We start from the raw sequence: 9,014 nt of genomic DNA on the forward strand, positions 1-9,014 counted from the left end.
CTTTAGAATTATTTACAATCAATTTTTGAAACTATTATACAATCCTATTTGGATTATGTTTTATAATTTACTGTCAAAATTTTTGTTAGTGAAATGTTAATTTAACTTTTTGATTCCCAAACGAAAAGAATTATCGTTAGATGTATTATTCAAGATTCTTTATGTTTATAAAACATATATTAAATTATATAATTTCATACAATATTCATTCTGCATCATGGCATGTAAAATAAGTTATCAACAAAATTATGAAAAAATCCCTATGCTATTAATTTTATTCTTCTGAGAATAAAAAATACTAACATCTTTAAAAAATCAAATTTTTGACAATAAAATTGTGAAACATAACCCAATTAAGACAAAATAAATGGTTACAAAAAGTTACATACCGTCCTAAAAATTATTAAATTTTTGATAATTTTTAACTAATGATATATTAACTGACATTTTATAATATAAATAAAACTTATATAAATTTTATTTTGAAGAAAATAGTGAAAATTGTACTTTTACTATTCAATATTCATATTTATAAAATGTTTTAGTTACCAACTTATTTATTGTAAAAATGTTTATTTATATATTTTGTCTAAAAACCATGAACTTTAAAAGGTATTTTAAAATTTTAAGTCCAATGCTAGTTAACTATAACGGTTGACAAATGATACGATTAAAATGAATTGTTAGTAAAAATTGAATATTTTTAGTTCAGAAAAATGTATTTTATTTTAACTAAATTTAAAAGTTGATAATTTAAAATAACATTTTTTCGAAAAAGAACTGGACCGCGATTCAAAAATCTTCTAGTCTATATTTGAGAAGTGATTTTGACATGTGTCATCACCATATTAATTTTGAAAGAAAATATGACATGGCACACCAACATTGATGACATGGCTTGAAATAAATTATGAGATGGATATTTACATTTAGTGTTGATTTATATTTAAGATAATTTTTAAAAATATATGGTAATAACTTAAGATAATTATGACATTACATTTAATATTGATTTATATTTAAGGTAAGTTTTTAAAATATGGCAATAATTTATATATCATAATTTATAACAATAAATAATAAATTAAATAGAAATATAATAATAATTAAAATTTCGAAATATTATTTAGCTATATTTTTATAAGTATATAATTTTTATTACTAAAAACAATTCTTCAAAATACTATGCATTTTTAAAAAATATATAATTTTCTTTAAATAGTGACATAGACATTTCATTTATTATTTGATCATCATTAATTTAGCAATAATAATATAATGTTATAAATAGAAATATAATATTATTTTGGATTTTTCAAAATTTAATTATATTTTATAATTATTATTAGTAAAACAATTCTTCAAAATTATACAGTTTTTAAATGTAATTTTCTAATCCAATACTATTAGTTTATTTTTAATATCCATAAATTTTAGAAATTATTTAGTTTTATGTTTTGATAATTATACACTTAACAAAATTTTCTCTTACATTTACAAAATTTGATTGAATATATTTAGAAAAAAGATATAAATATATATTACTAATATACATTGAATAAAAATATTTTTTTATCTTAAAGTTTACATATGATTAAATTAAAATTATATATTGTAAGCAAATAATAAAATCAAAAATTAACAAAATAAAAATTAATAAAATTATATTTTAAAATAAATATATTTTAAACTTTATTTCTGCACATGGTGCAGGAAACACACTAGTATCACTGAACTATCGATTGTTTTATTTTTCAAATTTTTATATTTATATCCCTATAAATGAATACGATAGCAATATAAAAAGAGAGTCCAAATGGAGAGAGAAAAGTTAGGTTTTGATGTGAATATAGCTAAGTGAAACAAAAGAAGAAAAATAAGAGAATAAAAGAAACATGTTTGATGGTGGGAGTAACCGGAACAGATCCAGCAGTTCATAGCATCTCCACAGCCACCTCCTCCGCCGCATCAACCGGCGACTGAAAGTTCACTTCCTTTCCTGTCTCATCGCTTCTTTTAACTCCAACCATCAAGCCCAGCATATGCTGAGCCTCGATAGCCGTAAGATAATTCACCATCATCACCATGACATCAAAGATGGGGTGTTACTTCTGAGTGGATAGGTCATACGGATCATGATGGCGAAGATCATCGTCACTTTCATCATCATCCATGGTGTAGTGATGAAGTTCTTGCTCTTCTTAGGTTCAGATCTACGGTGGAGAATTGGTTCCCTGAATTCACTTGGGAGCTCACCTCAAGGTAATACATATTCCACACACAGATACACATATGAAATATACTTCTATATAATGCAAACTAATATTTATATATTTTCATATATGCATATGGACATGAACATTAGTCTATTTAGTGTTTTATTGCATTAGTTTGGTTGCAAATTTTAAAATCTGCGCTCAACTACAAGTGACAATTCTGGCTACACAATTGACAGACTATAGATTGGCAAATTTTATTTTGGCAAATGATTGGCCATTAAATATGTATTTATACATAATTGGCATTTCTCGAGAAGTTTTATTATACAATTGAACTGAAACATGGATATATTATATGTGTATATAGGGGAAAAACTACGAAGTTTTATTATATGCTTGTGTATTTTTGGTAGGTGTGTATATTTGCATAATCAATGATGCTATGTAGTTATGAAATTATGATGGCTGTAGAAAGTTGGCAGAAGTTGGGTTTAAGAGGAGTCCACAAGAGTGCAAAGAGAAATTTGAAGAAGAAGAGAGAAGATTTTAATAGTAACAGCGCTAATGACCATCACATCAGCAATTACAACAACAAAGGAAATTATAGGTTTAGTGAGGCTGAAGAGTTTTATCATCATGGTCATAATGATGATGAGCATGTCCCATCAGAAGTTGGGGATAACCAAAACAAGAGTAACAATTCACTAGAGGGAAAGGAAACGTTGAGGAAACGGGACAAGACTTATTGATGACAAAAGAGATCATCAGGGTCAAGTAAAGAAGTCATCAATGGGGAATAAAGTAACCACCGTTGATAATGTTGGAACCATGAAGATGATGGGAAGTCGTCATCATCATCATTAAACTTGAAGATGATCATGAGGGACAAGAAGAAGAGGAAGAGGAAAAAAGAAGGAGAGGTTTTGTTGTGCTAACAGGGTTTTTGAGGGTGTTGTGAGCAACATGATAGCTCAACAAGAGGAGATGCATAAGAAGCTTCTTGGAGATATGGGGGAAGAAGGAAGAAAAAAAGTGGCTAGAGAGGAAGCTTGGAAGAAGCAAGAGATGGAGAGGCTTAACAAAGAGGTAGAGATTAGAGCAAACGAACAAGCTATGGCTAGTGATAGAAAACACCAGCATCATCAAGTTCATATCTAAGTTCACAGATCATGATAGCCATGACGATGGGAATTATAAGGTCCATAGCCCAAGCCCTTCTCAAGACTTATCTTCCTTAGTTCTACCAAAAACCCAAGGTATAACAGGAGTGTCAAACTTCATCAGCACTATTACCTCGAACCCTAACCTCAGACTACCTATTTCTCTTCAAACCAATGACATACCACTTGATCCCATTTCAACTAAAACTCTAAAAACCAAAACCCAAAAACATAAAACCTCCAAAAAGTGATGATAAGAGTGATATTAGCAAGAGATGGCCTAGAGATGAGGTGCTAGCTCTTATCAACATCAGACGCAGTATCAGTACCATGAATGATGATGAACATCATAAAGATGGGATCTCATTATCATCATCATCCCCAAAAGCCTGTTCGTTTGTGGGAAAGAATATCAAAGAAAATGTTGGAGAGTGGGTACAAGAGAAGTGCCAAGAGATGCAAAGAGAAATGGGAAAACATCAACAAATATTTTAAGAAAACAAAAGATGTTAACAAGAAGAGACCACTTGACTCAAGGACTTGTCCTTATTTTCACCAACTCACAGCTTTGTACAGCCAACCCTTCACTGGGACCACCACCACCGCCACCAACACGTCAACCGGAGAGCTGGAAACCCGGGTTGGATCGGGAGATCATGATGATATTCCTGCAGCCATGCATCTAGATGCAAATGGTGCCAGCAAAAAGAACAGTGTACCATTTTCAGGTTTCGATCTTGCGTTCGAATAAACCTCAAATACAATAAATATAAATATATTTACTAGTTTAATTTTTTTTTCTTGTTTTTTTTAAATCTCATTTTTGGTTATTATGAAAATCTAAGTAATATATGAATCATTTAATGTTTTAAAGCATCAGTAGAAACGACACTCACTATTTTAGCTGGACAGTACACATGCACCGACAAACAGTGAAATTCAGTTGAACTTGAATAAACTACTGGTTAAAGTTATGGTTATGGCATTTTTATGAACTTCGCACATGTGACGAGATCAGGTTTTTCGATAAGAAATGTTGTAAGAACAAAAAAAAACAGTATACGTGAATTCTTCATGGAAACTTCACTCAAAATCCAACCTGTACGTTTTTATTCGGTGCCTAAAGGTAAACAACGAGCTAGATGATGGGTAGGGTAACGAGAATCGAAAACAAGTTAACCCTGTCTCATTTTGATTCTTATCGAAATGGAGGCCGATAATCAAAAAGAATACACGTCGTTTCAGTCTTAATAATGATTAAAGATACCAAAGATTCAGATAAGAAATTTGATAGAAATATTGGTCTATTTTGTTTTTAAAGTCTTGTCTTAGTTTCACATGTGATTTTATGTAGTTTTAGTGTACGTAATGTTTTGTTATATTCTTGTTTTATAGGATAACGATAAAAGATGATTCTTGTCATGTTTTACTTTTAACTTCTATTTACAACACATATTTTGAAGACATCCCATTTTGAAATGTATTTCATTCAGAATCATCAATTCTGATATAATATCGTTGTGGAATTTGTTATGCTTGTATTCGCATAGCCATTGTAACTGTGGGACAATATATTATAGATTGCGATGGACTGTTACTTAGTTTATCATAACAAAGACTCATAAACCGGTCGAATTGTCACCGTGCGCGATGATAATATTTCATATTATGATATCACATAAGATATCATATTATTGTACATACATCCCAATGCTCATAGAACTTAAAAAAAAAAAAATTAACAAGTTGGATGTGTTCACATTTCACAGTTCGCACACACTGTATTACTTAGCTGTGATCAGTTGTTCTTTTATATAAATAGTACTTGTTAGGAACCTCGAAGCTCAATGATAGAGACGGCACTGTTTCTGTTAGAGGTATTATAATATATAGAAATATTCCTCTGGTACCGAAGTCGTATGAGTCATATCCTTCTACAACACGTATTTACAGACCTATTTTTTTAAACAAAAACTTGGGTTCAGCCCCCGTGATTCTCTCAAATTCACCTTAATTGTTAGCACCAATCAAAATGCCATGTAAGATTAATAAAAAAAGAAAACAAAACTAAAAAAAGGAAAATAAAAAAAAACGTAGACTAATTTTTTTTAATGCCATCTATGGCTTCTTCTTCATCACCTACACAAATATTGAAAGCTTCTTTATCATCCACACAGAATATTGAACCTTTATTTGTCAAATTGATGTCTACAATCCTCTTCCCTTATATCTTAAATCTTAACTCAAAAATATCCTTATTTTCTAAAACAAATGAAAAACAATCAATACTATTAAATTAGAATCATTCATAAATTATATTCTTAATGAATGTTTTAAGTTTTCCAAAATACCCTTATTTTTACAAAGGATTAATAAAATTCATTAATGGCATTTTAGTCTTTTAGTTTTGGACCTGCAGAAATATATAAATGGATCAACAAATAATGGGCTTACACATATTTATAAAAATATGTTACTTTTATTTAATATAAATATTTTATGCTCAAATATTAGACATATATATATATATATTCTGAAACTAAATTAATAAAAAAACATAATGACATTATAATGTTATTTTCTTAAATCTATGTATCAAAAATTAATTTTAAATCAAAAATAAGAAATAGAAAAATACAAACTTATAATAGGTCATTAATAACAAAAATAAACTAATATTGTCATATTAATAAGTTTTTATATTATTTTTTTTATTTGGATGACATAATAAAAGTTGAGTCTAAGTTTAAAGACCACACGTTTATGTAGTATTAAAAAATATGTGATTAATTTAATAAAAAATAAAAATACTATCAGATATTTTATGTTTTATTCGGTCATTGGTATTAGATCACAGGTTAATAATGAATTTTGGGGTTTTTACCGGGTTCTATCGGATTTTTAATTAACGATTTTTTTTATTAAATCCGAACTAGATTATATACATGGTACGGATCTACCAGTTCAGCAGATCTGGGGTCGAATATGAAAACATTTTTTAAAATTCAACATTATTTTCAAAAAAGAAATTATTATTATATGTTCTTTAATAAAAAGTTATAAATTCATGCAAATCACTCTTGACCAAATATTTGTTCTATTATTTTTATTTTGAAGAGAAAAAACAAATTATTGACCACTTTATATGTTTAGCAATAATTTATATAACTAAAAACAAATATTTGAGGTTTACCATCTCACAAGAGAGATTAAACGAGATGACTATGTTATCAGTTGAGACAATTATGGTTGAAAATACTTGACTATATGAGTTTAATGAATGGTTTTGTAGAAACATGGAATAAACAGTTTATGATTTGATTTTAAAAGAAATATAAACAGTTTACATAATTTGATTTTTATGAAAATTTAAGTTATATTTATTTATGATTTTGATAAAATATGTATAAAGGCATAATGTTACATTTAGCTTGGGACAATATAAAAAATTAGACCGGCATTGGATGGAAGAGTATTGCATAGCTAACAAAACATCATACTGATAAGATTGAAACTTCATCCTTATATACTCTTCTCTGATATTTCATCACATGTTATTATTTTCTTTTTTCAGACATTCATATGGGTTTTCATCTGCTTAAAGTAATGAAAATATGTTACAAAATACACACTAAATGAATGGTTTAGAGAAAATGTATCTAAGACTAATCACCATAAAATTAAAAATAAATTACCTTAGTCTTATACACTAGTTAAATGCATACTATCTATGCATAACTTGACTATCTTGGTTAAGAAAATAACTGTCACCAGTTAACCACACATAATATCAAATAGACATAATCATTCAGATTTTTGATCCAGGTTCAAGTCAATTCTTTTCGGGCTTAGATTGTTTGTGTACAAAAAATGTAACGACTTATTGTTTACATTGATGGATCTTTTATACCGACTTATTCAGATCATTGGCTCTATGGAAGCAACAAACAATGTATTCACTTAGAAAAGGCCTAAGGTTCTCCTCAAGAAACAATTTCTCGTGGATTTCCGACCAAGAGACACCCAACTTTCTCAGCATTGCCGCATGGTACATTACATAATAGCAAGTAGAGAAAAAGGTGATGATTTTTTCACTAGGGTGATTCTTCAGGAAGCTGGCTAAAGTAGGAAAATTTGTCCAGGATTGACACTTCATAGTAGAATTGTTCAACTTTTGAACCTGATTCTCTCTTCTTTTTCCTCCTCTTCTCCTCATTGGGCTTCTCCCCAACCTGTTAGTGAAGGCACATAAGTTGTCTCCAAACCCAAGAGTCTTCAACTTTGTCATTTATGATGGCTTCATTGCCAGTCTTTGGCCTGAAAGCAACTAAGGTCCCGTAGCCTTTTTCCTTGAGAAGCTTGAGTATGGCAAGATAGATGTGGTCGCCACTCATAATCATCACATTGCGAGGATGACCGTTCTTACAAAGTCTTCTAAACTTCCATATCTACAATATGAAATTGGCGATGCTTGGAATAAGGAAAAGAATCATAGTGGAGCTTCCTGGATACTCCGTAACAGAGAAGGAAAAGTCCTCTTCCATGGCGAACGTTCTTTCATCAGCATTACAAAACAAACATGATGCTTCCTTTCAAGTTGGAGTTAGGCATTGAATCATTAAAATCTATGCATTTTGACTCCATAGTCTTCACTAGTGATTGACGATCATGAAATGATTGGAGCCATCAACAAACCATCTGCTTGCCATTTCTTTCGTTCTATTCATCACATGCTTTACCTTTACTGAATGAATTTCAAGATTGGAAGGCTCAGTTCAACTCTTATCATGACATCAAAGGTGCAAAGCTTATTGCATCAAGCGCACTCAAGAAAGAATTTTCCAATCCTATATAGTAAGGGGATTTCCATGCTGGCTTAAACACCTCTTTGGATAGGTCATTAATAGGATTTCTCTTCGTCTTTTGGATTGAAGTTGTTCCTTGTAAAACTCTGTTTGACCAAAATCTATAAAATACAAGTGTTTAAAAAAAAAAAAAAGAGTGTCTACTGAACATCTATGAAAGTGATAAATTAACCAATTATTAAAGAAAACGATATACAGTATAATAAAAATACTTCCAGCGTAAATATTAAACAAATTAATAGACATTAAATAGAGTCGCAGGATATATTAATTTATTTTATATAAAAAAGAAATAACAAAGTATATTTACGTCTCTCACGGTAACTCTGTCGGTTTCCTCACACTCTCAGAGACAGAAAGAGAGAGAGAGAGAGAAGAAGAAGCAGGTCTCATGCGAAACCAGCTTCTTTCCCCAGATTCCTCTCCACACTCACTGCTTCCTCTGCAACGCTGCCGTTTTGTAGCTTCTTCTCGGATAATGCTGTAACCACATTCCTCCAAATCTCTCACCGACACTTTCTTAGGTTTGCTCCTCTCACTCACACTCACTCTGTGTTTCTCAGTTCCGAACTCAAAGACTCTTCCTTTATTAGTTTCTGGTGTTAAATCAACATAGACACTTGATGGTTCTTTTCATTACCGCAAATGTGAGTATTGAAGTGTTTTCAGACCAATTATTGCAATAAAGGTTTGAGCTTTAACAAGACAAAAAGAAAAAATCATATCAAGATTTTTTTTTTAATGCTAATTGAGCATGTGTTATTTAGAAA

General features: G+C 30.0%; 1 pseudogene; it reads left to right on the forward strand.

The window, feature by feature from the left end:
• The first annotated feature begins 1,895 nt into the window (after window positions 1-1,895).
• Window positions 1,896-4,131, forward strand: LOC130501777 (trihelix transcription factor GTL2-like; annotated as a pseudogene).
• The last annotated feature ends 4,883 nt before the right edge of the window (window positions 4,132-9,014 follow it).

This window comes from Raphanus sativus, unplaced genomic scaffold, assembly GCF_000801105.2.
Source record: "Raphanus sativus cultivar WK10039 unplaced genomic scaffold, ASM80110v3 Scaffold0282, whole genome shotgun sequence".
In the NCBI taxonomy this organism is placed as follows: Eukaryota; Viridiplantae; Streptophyta; class Magnoliopsida; order Brassicales; family Brassicaceae; genus Raphanus; species Raphanus sativus.